A 16261-nucleotide genomic window follows, 5' to 3' on the forward strand; every position below is an offset into this window, starting at 1 on the left:
AAAGTAGACACATATTCCAATGGAACAGAATAGAGAGCCCAGACATAAACCTCTGCATGTGCAGTCAACTAATATTTGACAAGGGAGCCAGGAAGACTCAATGGGGAAAGGATAGTCTCTTCAAGAAATGGTATTGGGAAAACTGGATAACCCCCAAAATAAAAGTGAAATTGGATCCCTATCTTTTACCGCTCAAAAATATTAACTCAAAATGGGTTAAAGACTAATATAGTACCTGATACTGTAAAACTCCTAAAAGAAAAGCATAAGGAAAAAGCTCCTTGACGTTGTTCTTGACAATGAGTTTTTGGTAATGTGACACCCAAAGCACAGGCAACAAAAGCAAAAGTCAACAAGTGGGACTACATCAAACAAAAAAGCTACATTATAATCAAATGTTATAATCAAAATGTTGAGTGGGACTTCCCTTGTGGCGAAGAGGTTAAGAATCCGCTTGCCAATGCAGGGGACATGGGTTCGAGCCCTGGTCTGCGAAGATCCCCCACGCCATGGAGCAACTAAGCCCATGCGCCACAACTATCGAGCCTGAGCTCTAGAGCCTGCTAGCCACAACTACTGAGCCCATGTGCCACAACTATCGAAGCCCATGTGCCTAGAAGCCCATGCTCCACAACAAGCCCACCACAATGAGAAGCCCGCACACCTCATCAAAGAACCGCCCCCACTCAACGCAACTAGAGAAGAGCCCACGTGCAGCAACAAAGATCCAACACAGCCAATAAATAAGTTAATTAATTAAAAAAAATGTTGAGCAAAAGAAGCTGGACACAAAAGAGTATATAGTTTGTGATTCCATTTACGGAAAGTTTAAAAACAAGCAAGATTCTTTTGTGATATTATAAGTCACAATAGTGCTTGCCTTTGGGGAAAGGCCAGGTGGTAACTGAGAGGGGTATGAAGGAGGTGTTATGTATATTGGAAAGGTTCTATTTCTTGATCTATTCTGGGTCGTGGTTATATGGGAGTGTTTTTATGAAAATTCATTGCTCTGTGCATTATAATCTGTGTACTTTTCTCTACGTATGTTATACTCCCATTTTAAAAAATGTATTAAAGAACAAAAGAATGCTAGAACAGTAGAATATTTCTATATGCTGACAAAAAGAAAGGATCTTTGCATCTCTATTCATGAGGGATATTAGTCTATAGTGGTTCTTATTTCATACTGCTTTTGTCTGACTTATCAGGCTAATACCATCTTGATAACAATTGGGAAGTATTCACTCTTATTTCCGAAAGACATTGTATAGAATTGGTTTTAATTCTTCTTTAAACATTTGGTAGAATTCTTCAGTGAAACTATTTTGGCCCAGAACTTCTTTTTCAGGATTTTTAAAATTATGAATTGAACTTCCTTAATAGTTAGTTATAGGGTTAATTAAATCATCTGTTTTACACTGATGAGTTGTTAGTTTTTTTTGCTTTTGGGGGGATTGATTCATTTTATCTAACTTGTTAAATTTCTGTGTATGAAATTGTTCATAGTGTTCCCTTATTATCTTTTTGATGTATGTAGGGTCTGTAATAATATCCCCTGTTTCATTCCTGGTATTGGCTATTTGAATCTGATCTTTTTTTTGTTTTTTATTTTTCAGTCTTGCTAGAGGTTTGTCAATCTTATATGTATATTTTTTAAAGAACCAGCTTCAGCATTTTCCATTTATTTTTTCCTATTTTTTTCTTTTTAAATTTTATTGATTTCTGCTCCTTATTCTTTCTGCTTGCTTTAGGTTTATTTTGCTCTTCCTATTTTTGGTTTCTTGAGAGTGGGAGTTTAGCTTATTGATTTGAGACCTCCCTTCTTTTCTAATGTAAGCCTTTAATAAAAAATTTCCATCTCAGTACTGCTGTAGTTGTATCCTGCAAATTTTGATATATTGTGTTTTCATTTTAACTCATCTTTTTGATTTCTGTTTGATCCGTGTTGTCAGGGAGCACACTCTGTATTATTTCACTTCTCTCAAGTTTCTTAAGGTTTGTTATATAACCCAGAATATAGTCAAGGTCTGTGGACACTTGAAAACATTGTGTGTTTTGCTGCAGTTTGATAAAGTATTTTATAAATGTCATTTAGATATTGTTAATTGATTAGTTGTTGAGTTGTTATGTGTCTTAGCTGTTTTTTGTCTAGTTATATGAATTTTTGAATGAGAGTGTTGAAGTCTCCAACTCTAATTGTGGATTTGTCTATTTTTTTTTAGGTCTATCAGGTTTTGCTTCTTGTACTTTGCAACTGTGTGTGTGTGTGTACTCATTTAGGATTACTACATCTTTTTTTGCTAATAATCATGGCTAAGATTTATTACAATGAAAGGGTACAAAGCAAATTCATTAAAAGTAAAGGTAAAAGACACTTGAAGTAAAGTCTGAAGGACATTAAGCACAAGCTTCCAAGAGTTGTCTCCCAGTGGAGTTGCACGGGACTTGCTTAATTCCTCTAGCAAGTGTGACAACGTGTGTGAACTGTTGTTTATCAAGGGGTTCATTATTACTCAAAAGGGAAGTAGATGTTTAGTATAAACCATATTGTTTGCACAGTCTAGGCGTAAACAACCTTATTATTAAGGGTAAGTTTTATATCAGTGTGGGGAACTGTTTACCAGCAGAGTGACTAGTTGTCAGCCAAGGATCAACTTTGCAAGCAGGCTTTCTAAAGAATAGACAACCTCGGGCCTGCTATGTGAACTATTTTCTGCATATTCTGTCATTTACTGATGTATATAGTCTTACCAAGACATAAAGATTCAGCTGTAATTTCTGTAAATTAGCATTTCCAAGTCCTTTTTAATATGTCTATTTAAAGATTCTGTGTATATATATATCTCTACATTTTTATTGTTACCCAAGTTGGTTCTCTGGTTGTTCAGCCTCAAAAATGTGTCTCTCAGTTGCTTTCTTTTCTTTTAATATTTTAGTTTTTTCTTCTTCATTCTGTGTTTTCCCTCCATCAATTGTTTCTTCTTTTAATTGCATTTTAGTAAATTACTCATTTTCTTTTACTGCTAATGGTTTATTCACATAGCCTGAAGGAAAGAAAGGGCCGTCTGGTTTTCAGGAGGAATTGCTGAGGGGGCTGTACCTTTCCTTCAGAGCCTTGATGGGTGAGGGCTCCAGGGGAAAGGTGGAAAGGACATGTTGCCCAGGAACAGATTCCTGAGAGCTCACACCAAGAGGCCACCCCTATGGACAGGTATGGAGAGAGAATGAAAGGCTGCTGAAAGAGTGGATCCAGTAGAGGCAACAGAGAAAGCCTGGATTTGCTGATGTGATCAGAGCCTACACTGAGCTTTGAATGCCATGAGTGTCCTGGTTGGGTGAGGGAATGAGCTTAAAGAAATGTGGAGGGCCCAGGACATTAATTCTGCATTATTATCTGTAGATAGAAAGGTTGCAGTCACCCCAGTGTTCTCTTGCTGCCTCAGTTACTAGACAATGCCTTGAAAGTGGTGTGATGAATCTCAATGGCATGAAAAGGTGAAAGACCATGAGCAGGAAATTCACTTAGAGGCTTTACCAAGAACCCAAAGCAAACATCAGAAAAAACTGTTCATGGAAAATAATGCTAAAAGCAAAAGGATTACAGTCAGGGACATTTATTGTATTGAATGATTTATTGATTGGCTGATTAACTGATCCGAGGCAGAAGAATGTTTATTGAAAAACTCCTGGGGAAGAAGAGGTTAATTACACAGTGAACAGAGGGCAGAATTTAAGGAGCTAAGTCCTGGACAAAGTGGGGAGGGGCAGTCTAGGCCAAACAGGGAAGATTGGTCTTTGAAGGGAGAGACTACCTCTTCCCTGAGAGTGGATAAGAAGAGGAAAGGGGATTTAGCATTTTCAGGTTTGCCCCTGAAAGTCTGAAGATGTCTGTTCCAAACTATACTTTTATTATCTTTGAAATTGAAGTCCAAGACATTACTGGGCTTGAAGGGGTTAAATTTAAGCAAGCAGTGAGGCTGTAAAGATAAAGCTGTCAACAGGTAGCCTGTTATTTATCTTTGAATATATTTAGGCCCATTTGGTTTAGGTATGTCTCATACCGTGTATGGTTGAATTGTGTTGGGTTTTTTGTCAGCTTTATTGAGATATAATTGACATATAATATTGTGTAAGTTTAAGGTGATAATGTAATGATTTATATACATGTGTATTACAAAATGATCACCACAATAAAGTTAGTTAACATATCCATCACCTCACAAATTTACATTTTTTGTGTGGTCAGAATTTTTAATTTCTACTCTCTTAGCAACTTTCAAATATATAATACAGTGCTGTTAACTATACCCACCATGGTAACTGATCCTTTTAATTTGTTCTTGAATTCGGTTTGCTAATATTTTGTTAATGATTTTTGCATCTATATTCATCAGGGATATTGGCCTATAGCATCCTTTTATTGTAGTGTCCTTATCTGACTTTGGTATCAGGGTAATGCTGACCTCATAAAATGAGTTTGGATGTGTTCCCTCCTCCTAAATTTTTTGAAAGATTTTGAGAAGGATTGGCATTAATTCTTTAAATGTTTGGTAGAATTCACTAGTGAAACCATCTGGTCCTAGGCTTTTCTGTGTGGAAGGTTTTTATTACTGCTTCAGCCTTCTTACTCATTGGTCTCTTCAGATTTTCTATTTCTTCATGATTCATCTTAGTATGCTGCATTTCTTCTAGCTTGTCCAATTTGTTGACAGATAGTTATTCACTGTAGTCTCCCGTGATCCATTGTATTTCTCTGGTATCAGTTGTAATCTCATCTCTTTCATTTATAATTTTACTTGGCTCCTCTTTTTCTCTTGGTTAGTCTAGCTAAAAGTTTGCCTGTTTTTTCCTATTCTCTAGTTCATTTATTTCTACTCTAATCTTTATTATTTCCTTTCTTCTGCTAGTGTGTTCTTCATTTTCTAGGTCCTCGTCATGTGAGGTTAGGTTGTTTATTTGAGATTATTTGTTTTTTCTTGATGTATGTCCCGTCGTTATAAACTTCCCTCTTAGAACGGCTTTTGTGCATTCCGTAAGTTGTGGTATATTATGTTTTTTTTTTTTTTTTTTTTTTGGCACACGGGCTTAGTTGCTCCGTGGCATGTGGGATCTTCCTGGAGCTGGGATCGAACCCGTGACCTCTGCATTGTCAGGCGGATTCTTAACCACTGCGCCACCTAGGAAGCCCTCAATATGTATATTTTTATATCCCTTTTGATTTCTTCTTTGATCTGTTGGTTTTTAGGGAGTGTGCTGTTTAATTTCCATGTATTTGTGAATTTTCCAGCCTTCTTTCTGTTGCTGATTTCTAGTTTCATTCATTGTGGTCGGAAAAGATACTTGATACTAGTTCTGTCTTTTTGAATATGCGAGACTCATTTTGTGGCCTGACATATGATCTATCCTAGGAACTGTTCCATGTGCACTTGAGAAGAATGTGTATTCTGCTGCTGAAGGATGGAATATCCTGTACATATAGCTGTTAGGTCCATTTGGCCTATATTTTTGTTCAAATCAACTGTTTCCTTATTGATTTTCTACATGATCTGTCCAGTGAATTCAATTGAATCTGTCCATTATTGTATTATTTTTTATTCTCTTCAGTTCTGTTGGTATTTGTTTTATATATTTAGTTGTTCTATATATTTAGTTGTTCTCCATAAATATTTACAGTTTTTGTTTTCTTGATGAATTGACCCCTTTATCATTATATAATCACCTTCTTTGTCTCTTCTGACCATTTTTAACTTAAAGTCTATTTGTCTGAATGAAGTATAGCTGCCTCTGCTTTCTTTTTGTTACCATTTGCTTGAAAAGTCTTTTTCCTTCTATTCATTCTCAGTCTATGTGTGTCCTTGACACTAAAGTGAGTCTCCTTTAGGCTGCATATCATTGGATCTTTCTTTTAAATTGAAGTATAGTTGATTTAGAATATTGTGTTGGTTTCAGGTATACAGCGAAGTGTTTCAGTTTTTTCAGATTATTTTCTCTTCTAAGTTTTTAAAAAAAATATCTATTTATTTATGTATTTATTTGGCTGCACTGGGTCTTAGTTGCGGCATGCGGGATCTTCATTGCAGCGTGCAGGATCTATGTTGTGGCATGTGGGATCTTTAGTTGTGGCATTTAGGATCTTTAGTTGAGGTATGCAAGATTTTTAGTTGCAGCATGTGGGCTCTTAGTTGTGGCATGTGGGATCTAATTTCCCGGCCAGGGATTGAACCTGGGCCCCCTGCATTGGCAGCATGGAGTCTTAACCACTGGACCACCAGGAAAGTCCCTCCATTATGTTATTACAAGATATTGAATATAATTCCCTGTGTTATACAGTAAATCCTTGTTGCTTATCTGTTTTATGTAGAGCAGTTTGTATCTGTTAGTCCCATATTACTAATTTATCCCTCACCCTCTCCCTTTCCCCCTTGATTACCATAAGTTTGTTTTCTATGTCTGTGAGTCTGTTTCTGTTTTGTATATAGATTCATTTGTATTACTTTGCAGCTTCCACATATAAGTGATATATAATATCTGTTTTTCTCTGCCTGACTTACTTCACTTAGTGATATTTGCTGGGTCCATCCATGTTGCAGCAAATGGCAATATTTCATTCTTTTTTTTTGAAGTTTTATTGGAGTATACTTGATTTACAATGTTGTGTTAGTTTCAGGTGTACAACAAAGTGAGTCAGTTATATATAGACATATATCCACTATTTTTTAGATTCTTTTCCCATGTGGGTCATTACAGAGTATTACGAAGAGTCCTCTGTGCTATACAGTAGATCCTTATTAGTTATCTGTTTTATCTATAGTAGTGTGTGTATGTCAATCCCAATCTTCCAGTTTATCCCTACCCCCTTAACCCCTGGTAACCATAAGTTTGTTTTCTATATCTGTAAGTCTATTTCTGTTTTGTAAATAAGTTCATTTCTACCATTTTTTCTTAGATTCCACATATAAGCGATATCATATATTTGTCTTTCTCTTACTTCACTCAGTATGAGAATCTCTAGGTCCATCCATGTTGCTGCAAATGGCATTATTTTGTTCTTTTTTATGGCTGAGTAATATTCTAGTGTGTGTGTGTGTGCGTGTGTGTGTGTGTGTGTGTGCCTCACATCTTCTTAAACCAATTGTCTCTTGATGGGCACTTAGATTGTTTCTGCATCCTGGCTATTGTAAATAGTGCTGCAATGGCCATTGGGGTGCATGTACCTTTTTGAATTAGAGTTTTTGTCTTTTCTGGATATAGACCTAGGAGAGGGATTGCTGGGACATATGGTAGCTCTATTTTTAGTTTTTAAAGTAACCTCCATACTGTTTTTCCACAGGGGCTGCACCAGTTTACATTCTCATGAACAGAGTAGGAGGGTTCCCTTTTCTACACACCTTCTCCAGCATTTATTATTTGTAGACTTTTTGATGATAGCCACTCTGACTGATGATACCTCATTGTGGATGTGATTTGAATTTCTCTAATGATTAGTGATGTTTGAGCATCTTTTCATGTGCCTGTTGGCCATCTGTATGTCTTGGTGAAATGTCTATTTAAGTCTTCTGCCAGTTTTTTATTTTTATTTAGTTGTTTCTTTCTTCGATATTGAGTTGTATGGGCTGTTTTTTTTTTTTTTCCTTATTAAAATCTTTATTCCTTTACTTTTTTTCAGAATTGAAACCCATTGAACACATTAGAAATTTAGGTGCATATCTGTCTTGTTTGGTGTCTTACCAACCACAACCTCTATTTGTGCAACAGCTCTGAGAGGAATTCCTTGGCAGATTAAAACAGGGAGTAGTGGTTCCTACACCTCTCTTTGAAGCAAATAAATTAACTTCCCAGTAAGTTATTCTCAGCCCCCCCGCCCCAGACATTTTGTATTTGTGAGTAACACCTTAGTTCCTTAAAAACCTGTGGCAATATAGCATCCAGCCTCCACCTTTTCATCCCAGACTTGAGGAGTCGAAGGGAGTAAAACTGACCTTTTCCTGTACAACGGTCTCACAAGGCTGGTCTATCTGCCTCGGGCGCTGGCCCTGGGTAGCACAGTAGGTGTTTGCTGAATGGATATCCTTATGTCACTTAGGTTCACGCTCAGAGACTAACAGAACCATTTCCTAGCTTCAGGTTCTTCAGTAACAGTGTTTCCCTGTGTCAAAGTACATACATTTTTTTCTTATTAGAATATATATATGACTACATACATACATATACCTTGACTCACGTTTCCTGAAGCCCAAGCTCACAAGACAATGAGCTGTTTTTTATATTTTGGATTCTCAGCCCTTGTCAGTTACATCACTGGCAAATATTTTCTCCCATTCCATAGGTTATATTTTCATTTTGTTGCTGGTTTCCTTTGCTGTGCAAAAGCTTCTGTTTGATTAGGTCCCATTTGTTTATTTTCACTTTTCTTTTGCCTTGGGAGATATAACTAAGAAAATATTGGTATGATTTATGTCTGAGAATGTTTTGCCTATGTTCTCATCTAGGAGTCTTACAGTGTCATGTCTTATATTTAGGTCTTTAAGCCATTTTGCATTTATTTTTATATACGGTATGAGTTTACTTTTATTCATGGTGTTCTAATTTTATTGATTTACATGTAGCTGTCCAGGTTTCCCAATACTTTTTGCTGAAGAGACTGTCTTTTCGCCATTGTATATCTTTGCTTCTTTTGCCAAGGGTTAATTGACCGTAGGTGTGTGGGTTTATTTCTGGCCTCTCTATTCTATTCAGTTGATCTATATGTCTGTTTTTGGGTCAATACCATGCTGTTTTGATTACAGTAGCTTTGTAGTATTGTTCGCAGTCTGGGAGGGTTATGCCTCCAGCTTTGTCCTTTTTCCTTAGGATTGCTTTGACACTCCTGCGTCTTTTGTGGTTCATTATAAATTTTAGGATTATATGTTCTAGTTCAGTGAAAAACACCATGGGTATTTTGACAGGGATCACATTAAATCTGTAGATTGCTTTGGGTAATGTGGCCACCTTAACATAAATTCTTCCAGTCCAAGAGCATGGGATATATTTCCATTTCTCTGATTCATCTTCACTTTCCTTTATCAGTGTGTTATGGTTCTCGGCAAGGAGGTCTTTCACCTCCTTGTTTAAATTTATCCCTAAGTATTTTATGTTTTTTAAATTAACTTATTTATTGGCTGCATTGGGTCTTCATTGCTGTGCACGGGCTTTCTCTAGTTGTGTTGAGTCAGGGGCTACTCTTTATTGTGGTTCAAGGGTGGTGGCTTCTCTTGTTGTGGAACACAGGCTCTAGGCGTGGGCTTTAGTAGTTGTGGCACAAGGGCTTAATTGCTCCAGGGCATGTAGAATCTTCCTGGACCAGAGATCAAACCCATGTCCCCTGCATTGGTAAGCAGATTCTTAACCACTGCACTGCCAGGAAAGACTCTATTTTACTTTTTTGATGCAATTTTAAACAGAATTTTTTTAAATGTTCTTTTTCTGATATTTCATTGTTAGTGTAAAGAAATGCAACCAATTTCTGTGTGTTAATCTTGTATCCTGCTACCTTGCTGAATTCATTTATTAGTTCTAAAAGTTTTTGTGTGGAGTCTTTAGATTCTTTATATAAAATATCATATTGTCTGCAAGTAGTCACAGTTTAACTTCTTCCCTTCCAATATGGATACATTTTCTTTTTTCTTTCTTGCCTGATTGCTGTGGCTAGGACTTCCAATACTATGTTAACTAGAAGTGATAAGAGTGAGCATTCTTGTCTTGTAACTGAATTAAGCAGGAAGCCTTTCAGCTTTTCACCATTAAGTATTTTCTATGCGTCTTTATTGGAATATAATTGCTTTATAATGTTGTGCTAGTTTCTGCTGTACAGAGAAGTAAATCAGCTATATTTATACAGATGTACCCATACCCCCTCCCTCTTGACCCTCCCTCCAATCCTACCCCTCTAGGTCATCACAAAGCACTAACCTGATCTCCCTGTGCTATACAGCAGCTTCCCAATAGCTATCTGTTTTACATTTGGTAGTGTATATATGTCAGTGCTACTCTGTCACTACATCCCAGCCTCCCCTACCCCCTCCCCTGTGTCCTCAAGTCTATTCTCTACATCTGCGTCTTTATTTCTGCCCTGTCACTGGGTTCATCAGTACCATTTTTCTAGATTCTATATATATGCGTTAGCATATGGTATTTCTTTTTCTCTTTCTGGCTTACTTCACTCTGTATGACAGACACTAGGTCCGTCTACCTCACTACAAATAACTCAGTTTCGTTCCTTTTTATGGCTGATATTCCATTGTATATATGTGCCACATCTTCTTTATCCATTCATCTTTCGATGGACATTTAGGTTGCTTCCATGTCCTGGCTATTGTCAGTAGTGCTGCAATGAATATTGTGGTACATGTTTCTTTTTGGATTATGGTTTTCTCAGCGTATATGCTGAGTAATGGGATTGCTGGGTCATGTGGTAGTTCTATTTTAGGTTTTTTAAAGATCTCCATACTATTTTCCATAGTGGTTGTATCAAGTTACATTCTCACCAACAGTGCAGGAGGGTTCCCTTTTCGCCACAGCCACTCCAGCATTTATTGTTCCTAGATTTTTGATGATGGCCATTCTGACCAGTGTGAGGTGATACGTCATTGTGGTTTTTTTTTTTTAAAGCTCTTTATTGACACAGAATTGCTTCACACTGTTGTGCCAGTTTTTGCTGTACAACAAAGTGAATCAGCTGTATTTATATATATATCCCCATATTCCCTCCCTCCTGCAACTCCTTCCTACCCTCCCTATCCGACCCCTCTAAGTCATCACCCATCATCAAGTTGATCTCCCTGTGTTATACAGCAGCTTCCCACTACCTATCTATTTTATATTTGGTAGTGTGTATATGTCAGTGCTACTCTCTCACTTCACCCCAGCTTCCCCTTTGCCCCCACCCCGTATCCTCAAGTCCATTTTCTCTACATTAGCATCTTTATTCTTGCCTTGTCACTGGGTTCATCAGTAAAATTTTTTAGATTCCATGTATATAAGTTATCGTATGGTATTTGTTTTTTGCTACCTGGCTTACTTCGCTCTGTATGATGGACTCTAGATCCATCCATCTCACTAAAACAACTCAGGTTTATTCCTTTTTATGGCTAATATTCCATTGTATATATGTGCCACACCTTCTTTATACATTCATCTGTTGATGGGCATTTAGGTTGCTTCCATGTCCTGGCTATGATAAATAGTGCTGCAATGAACATTGTGGTACATGTTTCTTTTTGGATTATGGTTTTCTCAGGGTATATGCCCAGTAGTGGGATTGCTAGGTCATGTGGTGGTTCTAGTTTTAGTTTTTTAAGGAACCTCCAAACTGTTTTCCACAGTGACTGTACCAATTTACATTCCCACCAACAGTGCAGGAGAGTTCCCTTTTCTCCACACCCTCTCCAGCATTTATTGTTTCTAGATTTTTTGATGATGGCCATTCTGACCAGTGTGAGGTGTTACCTCTTTGGGGCTTTGACTTGCATTTCTCTAATGATTAGTGATGTCGAGCATCTTTTCATGTGTTTATTAGCCATTTGCATGTCTTCTTTGGACAAATGTTTATTTAGGTCTTCCACCCACTTTTGGATTGGGTTATTTGCCTTTTTGATATTAAGCTGCATGAGCTGCTTGTATATTTTGGAGATTAATCCTTTGTTGCTTCATTGTCAAATATTTTCTCCCATTCTGAGGGTTGTCTTCTTGTGTTGTTTATGGTTTCTTTTGCCATGCAAAAGCTTTTAAGTTTCATTAGGTCCCATTTGTTTATTCTTGATTTTATTTCCATTATTCTAGGAGGTGGGTCAAAATAGATCTTCCTTTGATGTTTGTCACAGAGTGTTCTGCCTATGTTTTTCTCTAAGAGTTTTATAGTGTCTGACCTTACATTTAGGTCTTTAATCCATTTTGAGTTTATTTTTGTGTATGGTGTTAGGCAGTGTTCTCATTTCATTCTTTTACATATAGCTGTCCAATTTTCCCAGCACCACTTATTAAAGAGGATGGCTTTTCCCCAATGTATATTCTTGCCTCCTTTGTCAAAGATAAGGTGCCCATATGTGCATGGGTTTATGTCTGGGCTCTCTATTCAGTTCCATGGATCTGTGTTTCTATTTTTGTGCCAGTACCATACTGTCTTCATCACTATAGCCTTGTTGTATAGTTTGAAGTCAGGGAGCCTGATTCCACCAGCTCCATCTTTCCTTCTCAAGATTGCTTTGGCTATTCGGGGTCTTTTGCGTTTCCATACAAATCATAAGATTTCTTGTTCTAGTTCTGTGAAAAATGCCAATGGTAATTTGACAGGGATTGCGTTGAATCTTACATTGTTTTGGGTAGTGTAGTCAGTTTCACAATGGTGATTCTTCCAATCCAAGAACATGGTATATCTCTCCATTTGTTTGTGTTGTCTTTGATTTCTTTGTTTAGTGTCTTATAGTTTTATGATTTCAGGTCTTTTACCTCCTTAGTTAGTTTTATTCCTAGATATTTTATTCTTTTTGTTGCAATGATGAGTGGGATTGTTTCCTTAATTTCTCTTTCTGTTCTTTCATTGTCAGTGTGTAGAAATGCAAGAGATTTCTGTGTGTTAATTTTGTATCCTGCAACTTTACCAAATTCATTCATTAGCTCAAGTAGTTTTCTGGTGGCATATTTAAGATTTTCTATATATAGTATAATGTCACCTGCGAGCAGTGACAGTTTGACTTCTTCTTTTCCAATTTGGATTCCTTTTATTTCTTTTTCTTCTCTGATTGCTGTGGCAAGGACTTCCAAAACTATGTTGAGTGGTAGTGGGGAGAGTGTACATTCTTTTCTTGTTCCTGATCTTAGAGGGAATGCCTTCAGTTTTTCCCCATTGAGAATGATGTTTGCTGTGGGTTTGTTGTATATGGCTGTTATTATGTTGTTGTAGGTTCCCTCTATGCCCACCTACTGGACAATTTTTATCATAAATGGGTGTTGAATTTTGTGAAAAGCTTTTTCTGCATGTATTGAGATGAATGTAGTTTTTAATCCTTCAATTTGTTAACATGATGTATCACATTGATTGATTTGCATATGTTGAAGAATCCTTGCATTACAGGGATAAACCCCACTTGATCATGATGTATGATTCTTTTAATGTGTTTTTGGATTCCGTTGGCTAGTATTTTGTTGAGGACTTCTGCATCTAAATTCATCAGTGATATTGGTCTGTAATTTTCTTTTTTTGTATTATCTTTGTCTGGTTTTGGTATCAGGGTGATGGTGGCCTCATAGAATGAGTTTAGGTGTGTTCCTTCCTCTGAAATTTTTGGAAGTTTGAGAAGGATGGGTGTTAGCTCTTCTCTAAATGTTTGATAAAATTCACCTGTGAAGCCATGTGGTCCTGGACTTTTGTTGTTTGGAAGATTTTTAATCACAGTTTCAATTTCATTACTTGTGATTGGTGTGTTCATATGATCCACATATTCCTGATTCAGTCTTGGAAGGGTACACCTTTCTAAGAATCTATCCATTTCATCTAGGTTGTCCATTTTATTGGCATATAGTTGCTTGTGGTAGTCTCTTATGATGCTTTTTATTTCTGTGGTGTCCATTGTAACGTCTCCTGTTTTATTTCTAATTTTATTTATTTGAGTCCTCTCCCTCTTTTTCTTGATGAGTCTTGCTAGTGGTTTATCGATTTTATTTATCTTCTCAAAGAACCAGCTTTTAGTTTTATTGATTTTTGCTATTGTTTTCTGTGTTTCTATTTCATATATTTCTGCTCTGATCTTTATGATTTCTCTCCTTCTACTAACTTTGCTTTTGTTTGTTCTTCTTTCTCTAGTTTCTTTAGGTGTGAGGTTAGAGTGTTTATTTAGGGTGTTTCTTGTTTCTTGAGCTAGGATTGTATTGCTATAAACTTTCCTCTTACAACTGCTTTTGCTGCATCCCATAAGGTTTTGGATCGTTGTGTTTTCATTGTCATTTGTCTCTAGGTATTTTTTGATTTCCTCTTTGATTTCTTCTGTGATCTCTTGGTTATTTAGTAGCATATTGTTTAGCCTCCGTGTGTTTGTGTTTTTTACAATTTCTTTTTAGTGTAATTGATTTCTAATCTCATAGCATTGTGGATGGAAAAGATGCTTGATACGATTTGAATTTTCTTAAATTTGCCAAGGCTTGATTTATGACCCAAAATGTGATCTATCCTGGAGAATGTTCCATGTGCACTTGAGAAGAAAGAGCATTCTGGTGTTTTTGGGTGTAATGTTATATAGATATCTATTAAATCTAGCTGGTTTATTGTATCATTTAACGCTTGTGTTTCCTTATTAATTTTCTGTGTGGTTGATCTGTCCATTGGTGTAAGTGGGGTTTTAAGGTCCCCCACTGTTATTGCATTACTGTCAATTTCATGTTTTATAGTTGTTAGCATTTACCGTATGTATTGAGGTGCTCCTATATTGGGTGCATTTTTTTTTATAATTGTTACCTCGTCTTCTTGGATTGATCACTTGATAATTATGTGGTGTCCTTTCTTGTCTCTTGCAAAATTTTTTGTTTTAAAGTCTCTTTGATCTGATATGAGAATCGCTACTCCAGCTTTCTTTTGATTTCCATTTGCATGAAATATCTTTTTCCATCCCCTCACTTTCAGTCTGTATGTGTCCCATACAGGGGCACAGGTCTGTACAGGTGTACAGACCCTAGATCTGAAGTGGGTCTCTTGTAGACCGCATATATATGGGTCTTCTTTTTGTATCCATTCAGCCGGTGTGTATCTTTTGATTGGAGCATATAGTCCATTTACATTCAAGGTAATATCGGTATGTATGTTCCTATTACCATTTTCTTAATTGTTTTGTTTTTGTTTTTGTAGGTCCTCTTCTCTTATGTTGCCCACTTAGAGAAATTCCTTGAGCATTTGTTGTAGGGCTGGTTTGGTGGTGCTGAGTTCTCTTAGCTGTTGCTTGTTTGTAAAACTTTTGATTTCTCTGTCAAATCTGAATGTGATCCTTGCTGGGTAGAGCATTCTTGGTTGTAGGTTCTTTCCTTTCATCACTTTAAATATTATCGTGCCACGCCCTTCTGGTTTGCAGAGTTTCTGCTGAGAAATCAGCTGTTACCCTTATGGGAGTTCCCTTGTATGTTATTTGTCGTTTTTCCCTTGTTGCTTGTAATAATTTTTCTTTGCCTTTAATTTTTGTCAATTTGACTACTGTGTGTCTTGGTGTATTTCTCCTTGGGTTTATCCTGCCTGGGACTCTCTGTGCTTCATGCACTTGAGTGTCTGTTTCCTTTCCCATGTTAGGGAAGTTTTCAGCTATAATCTCTCCCAACATATTCTCGGGTGCTTTCTCCCTCTCTTCTCCTTCTGGGACCCCTATAATGTGAATATTGGTGTGTTTAATATTGTCCCAGAGGTCTCTTAGGCTGTATTGAGTTCTTTTCATTCTTTTTTCTTTATTCTCTTCTGCATCGGTGATTTTCACCATTCTGTCTTCCAGATCACGTATCTGTTCTTCTGCCTCAGTTATTCTGCTATTGGTTCCTTCTAGTGTGTTGTTCATTTCATTTATTGTATTGCTTATCTCTGTTTGTTCTTTAATTCTTTTAGGTCTTTGTTAAACTTTTCTTGCATCTTTTTGATATTTGCATCCAGTGTTTTCTCAGAGTCCTGTATCATCTTCACTATCATTATTCTGAATTCTTTTTGTTGAAAGTTTCCTATCTCCACTTCATTTAGTTGTTTTCTTAGAGTTTTGTCTTGTTGCTTCATCTGATATAAAGTCCTCTGCCTTTTCATTTTCTCTATCTTTCTGTGACTGTGGTTTTCGTTCCATAAAATGAAATACTGCTGATACTGCTTGTTACTGCTGTCTGTCCTCTTGTGGTGGAGGCTATCTAAGAGGCTTGTCTGTGCTTCCTGATGCGAGGGACTGGTGGTATGTAGGGCTGGGTGTTGCTTTGGTGGGCGGAGCTCACTAAAACTTTAATAGCTTGTCTGCCAATGAGTGGGGCTATGTTCCCACCCTGTTGGTTGTTTCGCCTGAGGCAACACAGCACTGGAGCTTACAGACTCTTTGGCAGAGTTAATGGTGAACCCTGGAGGGCTCATGCCAATGAGCACTTTCCAGAACCCCTGCTGCCAATGTCCCTGTCCCTGTGTATAACCATTCCAATTGTTGTGACCCTGAATGTTATTTTCAAAAGAAGTCAATGGAATATAGAGGGAAAAACTCTGAAATCAAACAGACCTGGGATCGTA

General features: G+C 37.1%; 1 protein-coding gene and 1 non-coding gene across 2 annotated transcripts in view; one reads left to right on the forward strand and one right to left on the reverse strand.

Annotated features, from left to right (window-relative positions):
• Positions 1-16261, forward strand: part of TEX11 (testis expressed 11) — a 338452-nt gene that overhangs the window by 177395 nt on the left and 144796 nt on the right. The gene's annotated exons all lie outside the window — the stretch shown is intronic.
• On the reverse strand, positions 6203-6275 carry TRNAW-CCA (transfer RNA tryptophan (anticodon CCA)). Its single transcript has one exon. It is a non-coding gene; the product is annotated as a tRNA-Trp (tRNA).

Source organism: Hippopotamus amphibius, chromosome X, assembly GCF_030028045.1.
Source record: "Hippopotamus amphibius kiboko isolate mHipAmp2 chromosome X, mHipAmp2.hap2, whole genome shotgun sequence".
NCBI classification, from domain to species: domain Eukaryota; kingdom Metazoa; phylum Chordata; class Mammalia; order Artiodactyla; family Hippopotamidae; genus Hippopotamus; species Hippopotamus amphibius.